The sequence below is a fragment of the Hemicordylus capensis genome, chromosome 1 (assembly GCF_027244095.1).
Source record: "Hemicordylus capensis ecotype Gifberg chromosome 1, rHemCap1.1.pri, whole genome shotgun sequence".
Lineage (NCBI taxonomy): Eukaryota > Metazoa > Chordata > Lepidosauria > Squamata > Cordylidae > Hemicordylus > Hemicordylus capensis.
In genome coordinates, this window is record NC_069657.1 from 350,757,965 (window position 1) to 350,772,797 (window position 14,833).

The following is a 14,833-nucleotide window of genomic DNA, read 5'->3' on the forward strand; positions in this document are numbered from 1 at the left end:
TTTGCTAATCAGTCTCTATTGTGGGGAGGCCATTATGCTATCTCTGCATTACATAGGAAGATAGGAAGCTGCCTCATATTGAGTCAGACCATTGGTCCATCTAGCTCAGTATTGTCTTCACAGACTGGCAGCAGCTTCTCCAAGATTGCAGGCAGGACTCTCTCTCAGCCCTATCTTGGAGAAGCCAGGGAGGGAACTTAGAGCCTTCTGCTCTTCGAGCAGAGTGCCCCCATCCCCTGAGGGGAATCTCTTCCAGTTCTCACACATCAAGTCTCCCTTTCATATGCTTAGCTAAAGGGACAAGTCATGCTTGCTACCTCAAGACCAGCTCTCCTCTCCGCATTCTGCATTGAGTGTGATTGGATCGTTCAATCTGCCTGTTGTAGCTCTGCACATTCAAATAATTGACTAATGTAGAAACATGAGTAATTGGTATTGTTGCACACTTTAAACATCAGTCTTTTCAAGCACAAGAATCAAGTCTGCCTTTGGTTTTGATACAGTCATCTGACCAAGTCCTCTGGAGAGGCATCTTGCTTTGGAAATCCTTGCCTCCTCTGCTCTTGCATAAGCACTGTTCCTCTGTACCCTAGCAGTAGCTCAGGGTACCATTGTGAGAGATACCTTACACATTGCAGGAATTAATAGATACATACCTGAAAACCATATATACCCGCAGGGCTCCTTGTAAAATGTGAGGGCTCTGATTGCCCTTTAAAATAATGTTTTGCACATGATGCAGAATTCCAAGGCAAATCCCAGGGATTCACATGTAGCAATTGGGTGGGGGAGAGGAAGGGGGGAAAAGAGACAATTGTGGCTTTCACACATTCATGAGGAATCCTGCAGGTACTCACAGTGTCTAGGCATGTATCTTTACTACATACTGTGATTTGCTAATGTGTGAAATATGAATGTGTGATGATTCACAACATACCTATAAGCTGGGAATCAATACAAGTGCTCAGATCATTTGTAGAATGACTATCACTGGAAGAAGTACATAAAATATGTTTACTTCTCATTATATCTATTTTGACAAAGCCACTTTTGTTATCACTATGACAAATTTAAAAAGGCAAAACTTTCAATGAATATATGTACAATAGAGTTATTAAACAATGAAGTTGGGAAAGGGTAAGGAGTTGTGCCACATATCGATAAGAGCACATAGAGTTTTTCTTTTGTTTTGCTTTGGGTTTTTTTTTTTAAAAATACTTATTTAATAGGGGGGTATATAAGAGAACACAAAAATATGACAAAGCAAGAAAGGAGAATTATAAAGGGCTTCCAAAAGAAACACTTGATTTATTCAAAACTTGGTAGAGGAGCTCCAGAAGCAGCTGAAAGCATGAAAGAAAGAAGGGGTATCCTGTGAGGCTTTAAGAGAGAAAAACTTTTCAGAGAGGAGTTGCATTATTCCCTTACAAGAGGCCAGGGAAGACACATGGGCCAGGTTCAGATGTAACAGAACCGTGGTCCAATGGATCCGTGGTTCTATGCCCCTCTCCCCGCTCCCACATCTACATTTGGATGTTGGGGAGAGGCAGGGGAGCTGACTGTGTGGGCTTCCTTCTTTCATGAAAGACAATAGCAGCTGGAGCGAGGGAGGAGCTTCCTCCCTCAACCTCAGTTTAGGACAAGATTAACAGCAGTGCCAGCATTCATCAGATGTAATGCTGGCCCCGCCAAACCAGAAGTTGGGACAACTGAACTTAGAGAGAACTGAAGGTAACAAATGGAGCTTAGGGAGGGAAACTGCGGGTCCATTTTCTCCTTTAACTGCAGTTTGCCACATTCGAAAGTTCAGTTAGTGAAACCAGAGGTGAAGGGACCTCTGGTATCATGTTATGTTTGAACCCAGCCAATGGGGTTGCGTGTAGTCGAAAGGCTGACATTAATCAGCTCCTTGGTCTGTCAAGCCCAAATCCATACTGTTCTGGCCTAGATCCTCAGAGGCAAACTGTACAGGGAGGGTGAAGGCAAACCTTGTCTTCTGGACCGTATCACCGGAACTTGGTAGCAAACATAAGATTGTGACTTTATTTATAAGGGATAAATGCTGCACTGCCCAGCATTCCCTGTGGCAGGGGATTGGCTCCGCCACTCACCTGGCTGCCGGTGGGGGATCGGCTCTGTGGAAGACAGGTGAGTGGCGGAGTCGATCCCCAGCCACAGGGAGTGCTGAGTGGCATGCTGCAGCTCAGAGCAGCTTGCAGGTGCTGCCAGAGCAGTGGTAAGCACCTTCTAATTTATGCTTAAAAGTGCCTCTGGCCACTCCCCTGGCTGTGCCTGCACCGTCTGCTGCTGCTGCACCCCCTCCCCAGCAGTTTCTACACCAGCTATTGCTGCAGGGTGGGTGTGTTCTCGGCTCATCCCCACCCTGATCACATGATGAGCCTTGTGATTGTGTGAGCTCAAAATGTTCGACCTCTCTGTTGTCCTAATGTTGTGGGCTTTTCACTGAAGTCCATTATACTGTAGAATAAACAGCTGGACTAAGGCAAAGGAATAAGCCTCCTATCCATGTGACTCAATTGACAAAAGACAGTTTCTTTCTTTTTTGAAAGACAAGAATTGAAGGGGTGGGAATCATTCTTCTAAGTTCCTAAGAAGTTAGGAACTTTGTTGCCTGGAAGAAAATTTCTCCTTCAGCTAAAAGATATTCAAAGAAAGGGTGCCAGGAGGCTTTACACACAGGGCTTCTACCCCGAATCTCCTTCAAGAGAGAGTGTGTGCATTCACATAGCAGCCATACTTACCCCGAAGTCCCTTCGAGATCCTTGGACCCACTCCACACACAAGTCAGGCTTTGTCTTGCAAATTCTAGCTTATCTTGAGCTATTTCTGTTTGTTTTTTTAAATGCTGGTTTTAAGCTACTTTTCCTGAAAACGTCAGAGCAAATAGAGAGAGACACTGACATGGTTAGAATAATACTGGGATACTGTCTTTACAAATGTGGATGTAGCTCTTTAGTAATCTCCATCCCACCCCCCCCGCCGCCACATTGGCTAGAAGGAAAACACAGAGGCATGTCATGTGAACTTGCATCAAAAGCAGACCGAGAGCAGAGGGGAGGGGCTGCTTCCCTCAGTGCCATGAGTGCAATTCAAAGTGGCTTTGCTCAACATTTTCCCCGCAGCATGAAGCCATGTATGAATAACTTCCAGTTAGAGAGCTGCCTTTCAGACCATACATGATTATCCTTTGGATTTTAAAAAATGTGAACACAAAAAATGCTCCTAAGCTACATCATTTAAACCTGAATATCCCTACGAGTGGGCCTTACCAGCCCCACAATGAAAACTGAAAGGATGCTTCTGATTCAAAGAGAAGGACCACATGAATGAACTCTAGTTGTGTTTATGTTTTATAAGGCCTACCCTATGATTGTGACTTCAGTAGCAGGTGTGGCTTTTTACTTCCATGTTAACAAACAAAAGCAGAACATAAAAAGTTGGTTGGCTACCCCTGATCTTGTAGAACGAGCCATCTCTTCACATTAGCATACATGGAAAAAAGCAATAGCTCCTTGATTTGAGGAACTACATCACACTTCTGTGCAGAAACTAATTTATGTGAATCAGACTGAGTACAGTGGCCCCATTTAAAGTTGCTAGCCACCTTATCCCCCCAAATGCAAAAATTCACCAGCTATTCATTCTTGTCCTGAGGGACCTTCCTCTTACAGCTAGGCACAATTGTCTTTTGCCTGCCTGCCCTGTGCAGCTCTGGTGTGCTGTCTGGCATAGCGACAGACTAACTTTGATCCCTTGGGAGATGGAGCGGAAGCTGGTCTTCACTATTATTATTTCTTTATAGATAGCAAAGTCCATCCTTCCACCTGCATCCAAAGCACCAAGGCAGCTGGCAGAACAAAGCATGTGAGCAAAATAGCTGGCCAGAATTTGTCTGTCTGCAATTGCCAGCATCCAGGTGCAGTCTTGTTTTTATCTCACTTGAGGGAGTCTCTGCTAGTGATTGTCAATGTTTTACTGAGACTTATTAACCTTTTCTTCCCCAGGATAGAGTGCTAAAACATGCTGGTATGTCTATAGTGGTAATAAGGATACCTAGCTAAGCCTCTGCTGTTCCTTGGTTAAAGGGTTGTTATTAATAGCATCTCTCACCTGTCTCCATTTCCACACCCTGCTCTTATGTAGAAAGAAAGAAAGAAAGAAAGAAAGAAAGAAAGAAAGAAAGAAAGAAAGAAAGAAAGAAAGAAAGAAAGAAAGAAAGTTAGTTTTTAATGAAAGGCAGTATATACATTTAATAATAAATAAATTTGCAGTACATAGAGGTTACTGTATGTCACTAATACCTCGTGTTCTTTATATTATACTCCTGTGAGTTGAACTTTGATTTTACGGAATATTATGGATAATCATTTCTAATTTATTTTTATTTTATTGCATTATATCCCACACTTCCTATAAGGAGCCTAGAGCAGTGAACATGGTTATGTTTATCCCCACAACAACACGGTGAGCGAGGCTGTGCTGAGAAATAAGTGACTGGCCCAGAGTCACCCAGTGGGTTTCATGGTTGAACTGGGATTTAAACTTGGGTCTCCCTGGTCCTAGTACAACACTCTAGCCACTACACCACATTGGATCTCTACTATATAGATAACAAAATTATATTCTATATAGATGACATAGTTATGGGGGGGAAAGAGTCTGGTATATAGTTAGGATTCTCATCAGAATCCCCTAAACTCTTTTTTACACTGCTGCTGCCTAGCCAGGAATACCACTCCCTTCCTACTGGTGTAATAGAAAAGAGCTGAACATAACTGCACCAGAACCACTTTATTCTATTTATGTATTTCTCAGATTTGTAGACTGCCCCAAACATCCAACTCTGGGCAGTTTATAACAACGAAAATGAAATGAAAATGAAAATGAAATTAAATGAAAACCTTAAAACAATTTAAAACCACAGTCAAATTTAAAAGCTTGTGTGAAACAATGAGTCCTTAGTGACTTTTAAAAAGTTGTCATGGATGGGGAGGCTCTTATTTCATCAGGGAGTGCATTCCAGAGTCTCAGGGCAACAACAGAGAAAGTCTGTCTCTGTGTAGCCACCAGACGAGCTGGTGGCAACTGCAGATGAACCTCTCCAGATGAACTCAATGGGTGATGGTGCTCATGGTGATGGTGCTCATTCTCTTAAATATCCAGGGCCTAAGCTGTTTAGGAAGTCACCTAAAGGCACAGCGGGGAAGTAACTTGCCTAGCAAGTAAGAGGCTGCCTGTCCGAATCCCTGCTGGCATGTTTCCCCAGACCTATATTGGGCAGCAGTGTTCTAGGAAGGTGCTGAAAGACATCATCTCATACTATGCGGGAGATGGCATGGCAAATCCCTCCTGTATTCTACCAAAGAAAACCACATGGCTCTGTGGTCGCCAAGAGTCAACACCGACTTGATGGCACAACTTTACTTTAAGCTTCTTAGGTTATAACCAGCACCTTTTATTTTGTCTGGAAACTTATTGGCAGCCAGTGTAGCCTTTTCAGTATAGGAGTTTCTGCCCCTGTGGATCTGGTCAGGTGGAGGACATTATTCATTATGTATTTTATTGCCTCTGGTACAAGCAATTAGAGAGATGACCTTAAGACAGATTATTACCAACTTTAAGTGTTCTGTTATGGAATGTTTGATATTTCTTTTGGCAGATGTATTCCCTTATGTTACCCTCCAGGTTGCTATTTTTGCCTTCTTAGCTATGAAAATGAGGAAAATATTTACCAGCAGAAGGCATTGTCCTAAACTTTAATTTCTGTTTCATTAGGATGATTATTTTTGTGAGATATGGTGATTGTGGCTTGTACTCGTTCATTTTTCTTTGTTATGACCTGTGATTACAACATGAAAGTTTTAACTGATGGACTGACTTTGAGTATAGGAGTAATATGGTCTCTTTGAGATGACCCAGAGACCAACCTGGCTGCCGCATTCTGTACCAACTGCAGTTTCTGGAATATGTCCAAAGGTAGCCCCACATAGAGCACGTTGTAGTAGTCACATCTGGAGGTTATCAGCAAATGTACTACTACTCTGAGGTAGTTTAGCTTAAGCAACAAATGCAGCTGGTGTATCAGTTGCTGATAGAAAATGCATGAGACACTGAGACAGCAGGGAGAGGTTAGGGAGAGGTTAGGATCCAGAAGCCCTTCCAGACTGCATATGTTTTCCTTCTGGGGAAGTGTGACCCCATCTTGAACTGACAGATCAAAATTTTTCCATGTTCTGGCCCCACACAATATGTACCTGTGTTTTATCCAGATTCAGTTGTGGTTTGTATTCTCTCTTCCAGTATCACTGCTTCCATGCAGGCATTTAGGGAGGTTATTCCTTCTCCTGATGATCTTGTAATGGAGAAATAGATTTGGGTTTCATCAGCATCCTGAGAACACCCTGTACCAAATCTCCTGATGGTCTCTCCCAGCAAATTCATGTAGATGTTAAAAAGCATTGGAGACAGAATGGAGCTCTGAGGGACACCATATACAAGTTCAGATTTTGAAGAGCAACAAGGGACACCATTTGGAACACCATCTAGAATATGCCTGAGAGGTAGGAGCAGAACCACTGCAAAACAGTGCCTCCCTCCCACAACCCCCTCAGATGCTCCAGAAGCATACTTTGGCTGATAGTATCAAAAGCCACCGAAAGGTCCAAAAGGACCAACAGACTCCCACTCACTCTGTCAATTCCTAATTGGAGATCATCCATCAGGCCAACCAAGTCTGTTCCCCATAGCCTGCCCGAAAACCAGTTTGAAATGGTTCTAGATAATCAGTTTCCACCAAGACTGCCTGGAGCTGTTTGGAACTGTGGTTGTCTTTGGTAGAATACAGGAGGGGTCTAAGATTGCCTTCTCCTGTGCAGTATGAGATGATGCCTTTCAGCACCTTCCTATATCACTGCTGCCCAATATAGGAGTCTCCCATATTCTAAGAAACACACCAGTGGGGATTCAAACCAACAGCCTCCTGCTCTCTAGGCAGGTTGCTTCCCCACTTAAGTAGTACACTCAGATTCAGTGCCCAGGTCAAACTTTTAAGAATTAAATTCTAACTTGTGATGAAAGCCCTTATGCTAGATAGTATATTAATGAAAAATGGAAGGGCTACCACCTGCATACAAAGCTTAAATGTAACCAACTGGCCCAAAACAATTATTGTTCAGGCGGTAAACAAGAAAGAATTCAAATTAAAGTCCTACAAAGACCCAAACTACAAAGTGTTTTGGCCTTCCAACATTATTATTATATGACTGTGTACTCCAACTGGCAATGTTAGAATAAAAACTTGAGAAAGGCCCTGCTAGATCAGACCAAAGATGTATCTAGGTCAACATTCTCTTTCACACAGTGGCCGACCAGATCCCTCTTGGAAGCCCAGAAGTAGGGCATGTAGGCAAACAGTTCTCTCCCACTGTTGTTCCCCTGCAAGTGGTATTCAGAGGTTTTTAGGTATATTTAGGTACTCAAAAGTATTCAGGTATGCCTCTGCACCTGCAGATAGCATAGTAGCCATTATACACTTAGCCTCTATGAACGTATCTAATCCCTTTTAAAGCCATTTAGACTAGTGGTCATCACCATGCGGGGGGAGATGCCATGCGGGGGCCTTGTGCAGGACTTGCTGTTCATTAGATACGTGGTATGGGACACAGTCAATGGGGAAAATCAGAAAATGAGAACTAAAAATGCCAGTGCCTCTTGTGATGATGTTGGGTCATTTTGCATAAACTGGGGTGTGGTCAAGCTTCTATTCAGGTTCTATTTGCTATTTTATTCAAGCTTCTATTTGCTCCTTCATTCACAGAGATTAGATTATTATGAATATGACAAATATTTATATGCTGCTTTTCAACAGAAGTTCCCAAAACGGTTCACATCAACAAACATCCATTCATTCATACATACATACATGAATAGATAAATAGATAAATAAAATTATCTATTTATCTTGTCAGAGAGCTATAGGCCACCTCCAGCCTCAAAGACAGGATGCCTCTGAGTACCAGTTGCAGGGGAGTAACAGCAGGAGAGAGGGCATGCTCTCAACTCCTGCCTGTAGGCTTCCAGTGGCATCTGGTGGGCCACTGTGTGAAACAGGATGCTGGACTAGATGGGCCTTGGGCCTGATCCAGCAGGGCTGTTCTTATGTTCTTGAATTAATTAATTAGCCAACCAACTAACTTAACCAACTGACATGGCTCCCTGTCCTCAAAGGGCTCTCAGTCTAGAGAAGAAACTTAGGACAGACTACAGTAACAGCCACTGGAGGGATGATGTTCTGGTGTTAGATAGGGCCAATTGGTCTCCCGCTGCTAAATAAAGAGAATTGCCACTTTTAAAAGGTGCCTCTTTGCTCAGTTAGCCACAGATAACGCCTCCTGGTGCCTTGAAACTCCTAGATTGTGCAGGAACTGTGGCCTTAGTACCATGGTGATAATCTAATGATGCAAAGAACTTGGACACCCTTCAATTGTCTCAAGACAATAGGTGCTGTCAGCCTAACATAGGTAGGTCCTAACAAATTACACAGCGGAGCTACACATAACTCTCATTCTCCCCTATGTTCTCTGTTGTTAGGCATTACACATAATTATTCAGTCAGTGAGTTTTATATATGGCAAGGTTAACAAATAAAGGCCTGCTCAATGGTAAAGGTTTCACTGTGGTCCTGTACTAAAAAGATTGCCCGTGATTAGATCTTCAACACCCATTTGCTTCATGAAACTGTCACTGTTAAGAAATACTTGGAGGAAAAAATGTTTGGAATGCAACGTTTATCTTTCCGACTGCTGTTGTTGAGGCTATAATCTCTTGGATTAAAGCCTGTCTTTTTTTCGCTTATATTACCCTGCAAAGCTTCATGTACATTGATGGTGCTGTACACATACATGCATGCATGTATATATACACAACATATGACAAACTCAAGGTCATCCGCACATTAATTTAGTTTTACATCCCCCACTTTCACGAAAACTGCCACTAAGGCCTCCTCCTGGGACCGGCGACCCAGGGCTAGGGACCTTTGAGGAGGGGCAGGAGGGAATTGCCCCAAGCCCCACACATGGATGGGTATGTGTATGTGTGTGTTTTGGAATCTAAAGGATGGTTCACTATTTGAAACGATCAGATTGATCCTTTTCATTCAAGGCAGTGTCGGGATGTCATGTTACCTGGTCGCTTGGGTGACCCTGTGAAGTCTGGAGAAGGGTGTGGCATCCCTCTTCTGAGGCTTTCGTTCCCTTTAGGGGACAGTGGGGATGAGAGGAGCCCAGGCTTGTTGGATCCCAGTGGGGTTGAGAGGGCAAGGCAGGGAGAGCTGCAGGAAACAGCTCTAGGGAGACAGCAAGCTTGGGTGTGGCAGGAAACAGGAAGCAAGGTCACGAAGGGGGCGGGGCTGGAAGTAGGCTTTAAGCCCTGTCAGCTCTGCACTGAGGTATTTAAAGACAAGGCAGCTGATGAGGTGGAGCTGCTTCTGAGTACAGGAGCCAGGAGTTCTCCAGGAGAGGGAATTGGCTGAATGCAGCAAGCCAGGAGGAGGACTCAGGTGACAAGCTAACCTCCTCCCCTGACTGTTCCGGAGGCTGACCTTTTTGGGGGTGCTCCAGTCATTCTGGAGTTCAAGAAAGGCTAGGAGCCTACCTTGTCCCCTGGGAGTCTGACAGGAAGTAATACTGATCAGTTAAACTATATCCCCTGGATCAAGAGTTATTTCAATATTTTCAGTTATTACGTTGATTCAGGATACAGTGGCTGACATACTGTGCAGTGTGGTGGAATGTAACATTGCACTGTTGCACATGCACAACACTGCCCTTGTGCACTGTGCAACTAGTATTACGTTCCACTGCATGCGTAATGTTGCACAGTATGTCAGCCAGAAAAAATAAGGTGCAGGGGGAGGGGGCACCTCAAATGCACATCCTGCCCCAGAACTCTCATCTTGAAATGGCCCTGCCCAGAGTACATGATGCCCCGCCAAGTAAGTGCTGAGAGCCATGATGCCCCCCCACAATAAACTGTCTCCTCCACTAATCTATCATTGGCTTATAAATGTTAAAAACTGCAGTACTGTTCTCCATTGCCACTTCGGAAGGATAATAAGTAAAAACTGAAAACACTTGGGAACCCTAACACTCTCCGACCTGGCATGCAAAGGGACAGTGTTCTTTACCGACTGTAATCTCCTCCTCCATGAAGCAACAATACATGAATGCCAGTCTGGAAATGAAAAATGTTTCTACAGCATCATTTACAGGATATAGCACTTGTAACAATACAGAGTGGTTCACAATTCCTACTATTTTCTTCTCACAATAATCATGAAAGGGACATAATCACTATTCATCCATCCCCACACACCCATAACTGTATGTAGACAACTGTATGTAGACATACTTATTGGTGACTAAATATTCATAGGATCCTGGCTTTACTTATTAGTGACTAAATATGCATAGGATCCAGGCTTTAAGGATAATAGTTATAGTGCATTCGGCAGGGTGTGGAAGGCTTGCTGACCAAGAATCAGAAGCTCTGTGTGCTTTGTATGCTCCTGATTTCCAGTGGTAAGAGCCCAGAACCTTTCAGCAATCTCGGGTTGGCACAGTGACAACCTTACATTTAACCAGGATTGGTAATCCAGGATTTGATCTATGGTTGCTGATCCCATTTAAATGTTGGGTTGGCACAGTGCCAACTCAACATCACTGAAATGTTCTGGATGCACTGCTTACAGCTGGAAATTGGGAGTGTGCACAACACACAAATCTCCTGATTCCTGGTCAGTCAGCCTCACATGGGCTGTGAGAACCTGTCTATCATTTTTTGTTCTTTAACATTCATTTCCTCCCCTGTGAATCTGGGAAGTATAGCGCTGTAAGATGAGCCAGGAACCTTGAACAGAGAATGTTCAGAATTATGAAGCAGATTAGATTTTCTGGGACTGTTCGGGAAAAGTCATTACAACTAGTTTAACCCACGCAGAGCATTTGCGCGCTAGTACTTGATTGCTCTCCTCACTCCCTGCCACAGCCCCCCTTACCCCAGAGATCTCTCCACCCTCACCTGAACTGCACTCCTGCTCCTCCATCTCTTTACTCCATCTCCCTCACCCCTCTTGGTCATGGCTGCAGCGTTGCTGGTGCCTATTGGCACGTTGCAGCCCCCTATCCCCAGAGACCTCCTCACCCTCACCGAGCCCCGATCCTGCTCCTCCCCACAGGGGCTCATTCCCCTCAGGCCACTGACAGGCTCAGGCCTGTCCCTTGCCTTTCCTTCTCTCTCTCTCTCTCTCTCTCTCTCTCTCTCCACTCACTCTTCCCCCTGCTCTCCTTCCCTCTCCCTTCCTGAGATCTTGTGCATCTTGTTTCCTCATCTAATTCGCACGACAGCACCTCCTTCTCCTGAAGGGGCTCTTTCCTCCCTCACGACCCCTCTGTTCTCAGACCCCTGCCCACTATCCTTTTATAAATATAGATTCCTCTTCTCTACGATCAAGAACATCTTCCTACCAGTAACGCATTCCAACTGACCTTAACCATTACAGGCTCCTCTTCCCTATCTGCATATGGAATCCCCACTACCCAATCACCATGGTGCCACAGGCTCCTCCTCCCTATCTGCATATGGAATCCCCACTGCCCAATCACCACAGTGCTTCTCCTTGCAAACTCTCGCGAGAGCTGCCACACACAAATTAGCCATGGGCACGCCTTAGAGAATTTTTAATATACTAGCTGAACCCGCACAGAGCTTCTGTGTGGTAGTTTACTTACTTTTTGGAGTTGTGTTGTGAGAATTTGGCTGGTTGTTCAGTTGTTTCTTTATTCTTTATTTATATAAAAGTCAAGATGGCGGCGCGTTTAGACGCTGCGGCTGAGAGTTCCTCGACTTGGAGACGGGTTTTTTTCGGTCGGGTTATTTATAGTCGTCAGGAAATGTTGTCTTTTAGGAGTAGAAAAGGAAACTGCGGAAACTGTGTTATGAGGGAGCATTTGTGGGCTTGTAAGATTCCAGAAATCGTAAATTACCAGAGCTGGAGGAGGAGAAGGAGGAGGAGGAGAGAGCGAAAGCAGAAAAGAGGCTGCAGAGGACGAGGTTTAACGAGAGCGAAGAAAATGGCAAGGAAAATGGCAAGGAAACAACGACATAAATCAACACTCCCAAATATCTTTTACTCCAACGTGAGGTCATTGGCAAACAAACTTGATGAGTGGAGGCTGCGTGTTGGAGTTGAAGAAGATATCCGAGACTGCTGTGTGTTGTTGCTTACAGAGACATGGCTTAATTCATTCATTCCAGACACAGCCATTGAATTACAAGGCTACACAGTATACCGGTGCGACAGGACAGAGAATTCCAACAAGAAACAAGGTGGAGGTGTGTGTATTTATGTAAACCACAAATGGTGCACAAACACTGTTAGGTTGGATAGCCACTGTTCCCCGGATGTGGAGTTCTTAATGATTAAATGTCGACCCTTTTATCTCCCCCGGGAATTTACAGCAGTAGTTTTAACGGTGGTGTATGTGGCACCAACTGCAAATGCACATGTGGCCATGGGTATTCTGTATGAAAACATCAATAGCAGACTGAGTAAATACCCAGAGGCAGTGCAGATTATTGCGGGGGACTTCAATCATACAGACTTGAAGGCAGTATTCCCAAATTTTCACCAGCACATTAAGTGTGCAACAAAGGGGGGGGGGAATATGCTTGACAAGGTGTATACAAACATTAAACGGGCATATGAGGTTAAGCCCTTGACACACCTAGGCAGGTCAGACCATGTGTCCCTGCATTTGACATCGGCATACACACCCCTCAGGAAGCAAGCACCGATATCAACATGTACTATTACAGTGTGGCCTGAGGGGGCCTCTCAACAGTTGCAGGACTGTTTTCAGGAGACTGATTGGAATGTGTTTGACCATCAAGATCTGGAGATTTATACATCAACGGTTTTGGACTATATTAAATTTTGTACAGCCAACGTCACCAGGGAAAAGCATGTAAAGATATATCCAAACAGGAAGCCCTGGATGACGGGGGAAGTTCGGGGGCTGTTGAAGGCCAGGAATTCTGCTTTCAGAACTGGAGATTGGGTATTGTATGGTATAGAAAGGGCGAATCTGAAGAGGGGTATTAAGAAGGCAAAAGCTGTGTATAGGGGGAAAATTGAGAACCACATGAGCAGTCATGACACCAGACAAGTGTGGCAGGGGGTTCAGCAACTTATTGGCTATAGATCTAGTGGTCCACCAACTGTAGAGAGCAGTGCCTCCTTGGTGGGGGAGCTGAATACCTTTTTTGCCCTGTTTGAGGTGACACCGGCAGTGGTTCCAGCAGTGCTACCAGAGTCACCACCCTTACTCCCCGAGGGGAATGTTGTTAGGGTGGAAGAGGGGGAAGTGAGACGGACACTGAAGGAAATAAATATGAGGAAGGCTATGGGCCCTGACGGAGTGGTTGGTAGGGCGTTGAGAGACTGCTTGGAACAACTGGCTGAAATCTTTATGAAGATTTTTAATCGATCTTTGGCCCAAGCTACTGTTCCACCTTGCCTGAAATCCTCTACTATTATACCTCTACCAAAAAAATCCAATATAGATAGTCTGAATGACTTCCGTCCGGTGGCGCTTACACCCATTATAATGAAATGTTTTGAGAAATTGGTGCGAAATCGTATTATGGCTTGTCTGCCAGTTGGATTTGACTCTGGTCAATTTGCATATAAGAAGAAGAGATCCACGGAGGATGCTGTGGCTATGGCCCTACACACTGTCCTGACCCACCTGGAGAAACAGGGGAGTTATGCAAGACTGCTTTTTGTAGACTTTAGTTCTGCATTTAATACTATTCTTCCACATAGATTGGTGCCCAAATTATTAGATCTGGGGCTCCCACCATGCTTATGCAGGTGGATACTGGATTTCTTATTAGATCGTTCTCAACGGGTTAGGATGGGTTCTCATGTCTCGGCAGATCTCAGTATAAATACAGGGACGCCGCAGGGGTGCGTGTTGAGCCCACTCTTGTACACGCTTTACACATATGATTGTGTTCCCAACTACCCCAGCAATAAGATCATTAAGTTTGCAGACGACACAACTGTGATTGGTCTGATTAATGCTGGAGAAGGGGAGTCGGCCTACAGGAAGGAAGTGGAGCGGCTGACAGAGTGGTGTGGGGAGAATAACTTATTCCTCAATTTAAAAAAAACAAAGGAGATCATTGTGGATTTTAAGAAATGTAAATTGGACATTCAGCCACTCATTATTGAAGGGATTTGTGTGGAACGGGTTTCGGTGTTTAGATTTCTGGGAATGGAGTTGAGTGATGATCTGACATGGGGAGCAAACACCAAAGATTTGGTGAAGAGAGCACAGCAGAGATTATACTTCTTGAGAACTCTCAGGAAGAATAATCTTTCAGATAATCTACTGTTGATGTTCTACCGCTGTACCATAGAGAGTGTGTTAACCTATGGAATCTGTGTGTGGTTTGGGAGTTGCACAGTTAGGGAAAGAGCATTGCTGTCCAAGGTTGTCAAGACTGCGGAGAGAATAATTGGGTGTACTCTTCCCACTTTAGACCAAATTTATGCCACCAGGTGTTTTAACAAAGCGGTGGAGATAGTGCAGGATCCCACGCACCCTGGAAACGATCTCTTTCAGCTTCTGCCTTTGAGAAGGAGGTACGGGGTCATAAAGGCCAGGACCAGCCGCTTGAGAAATAGCTTCTATCCAAAAGCGGTTTTAGCTTTGAATGCAGTAAAATACAGTTTCTGATGGGGTTT

The 14,833-nt window shown here is 44.4% G+C and overlaps 1 long non-coding RNA gene across 3 annotated transcripts in view; it reads right to left on the reverse strand.

Moving 5' to 3' along the window:
- The window catches only part of LOC128341822 (uncharacterized), a 42,059-nt gene extending 32,670 nt beyond the window's left edge, over positions 1-9,389 (reverse strand). For 2 of the 3 annotated variants that reach the window (XR_008314611.1, XR_008314609.1), the window contains exons 1-4: positions 9,207-9,389; positions 6,276-6,373; positions 4,132-4,155; positions 2,763-2,886 (exon numbers count right to left, since the gene is read on the reverse strand). This is a non-coding gene — a long non-coding RNA (uncharacterized LOC128341822). Of the gene's footprint in view, positions 1-937; positions 991-2,762; positions 2,887-4,131; positions 4,156-6,275; positions 6,374-9,206 lie in introns of all 3 variants that reach the window. The other variant, XR_008314605.1, reaches the window with a different exon arrangement.
- Positions 9,390-14,833: the final 5,444 nt, after the last annotated feature.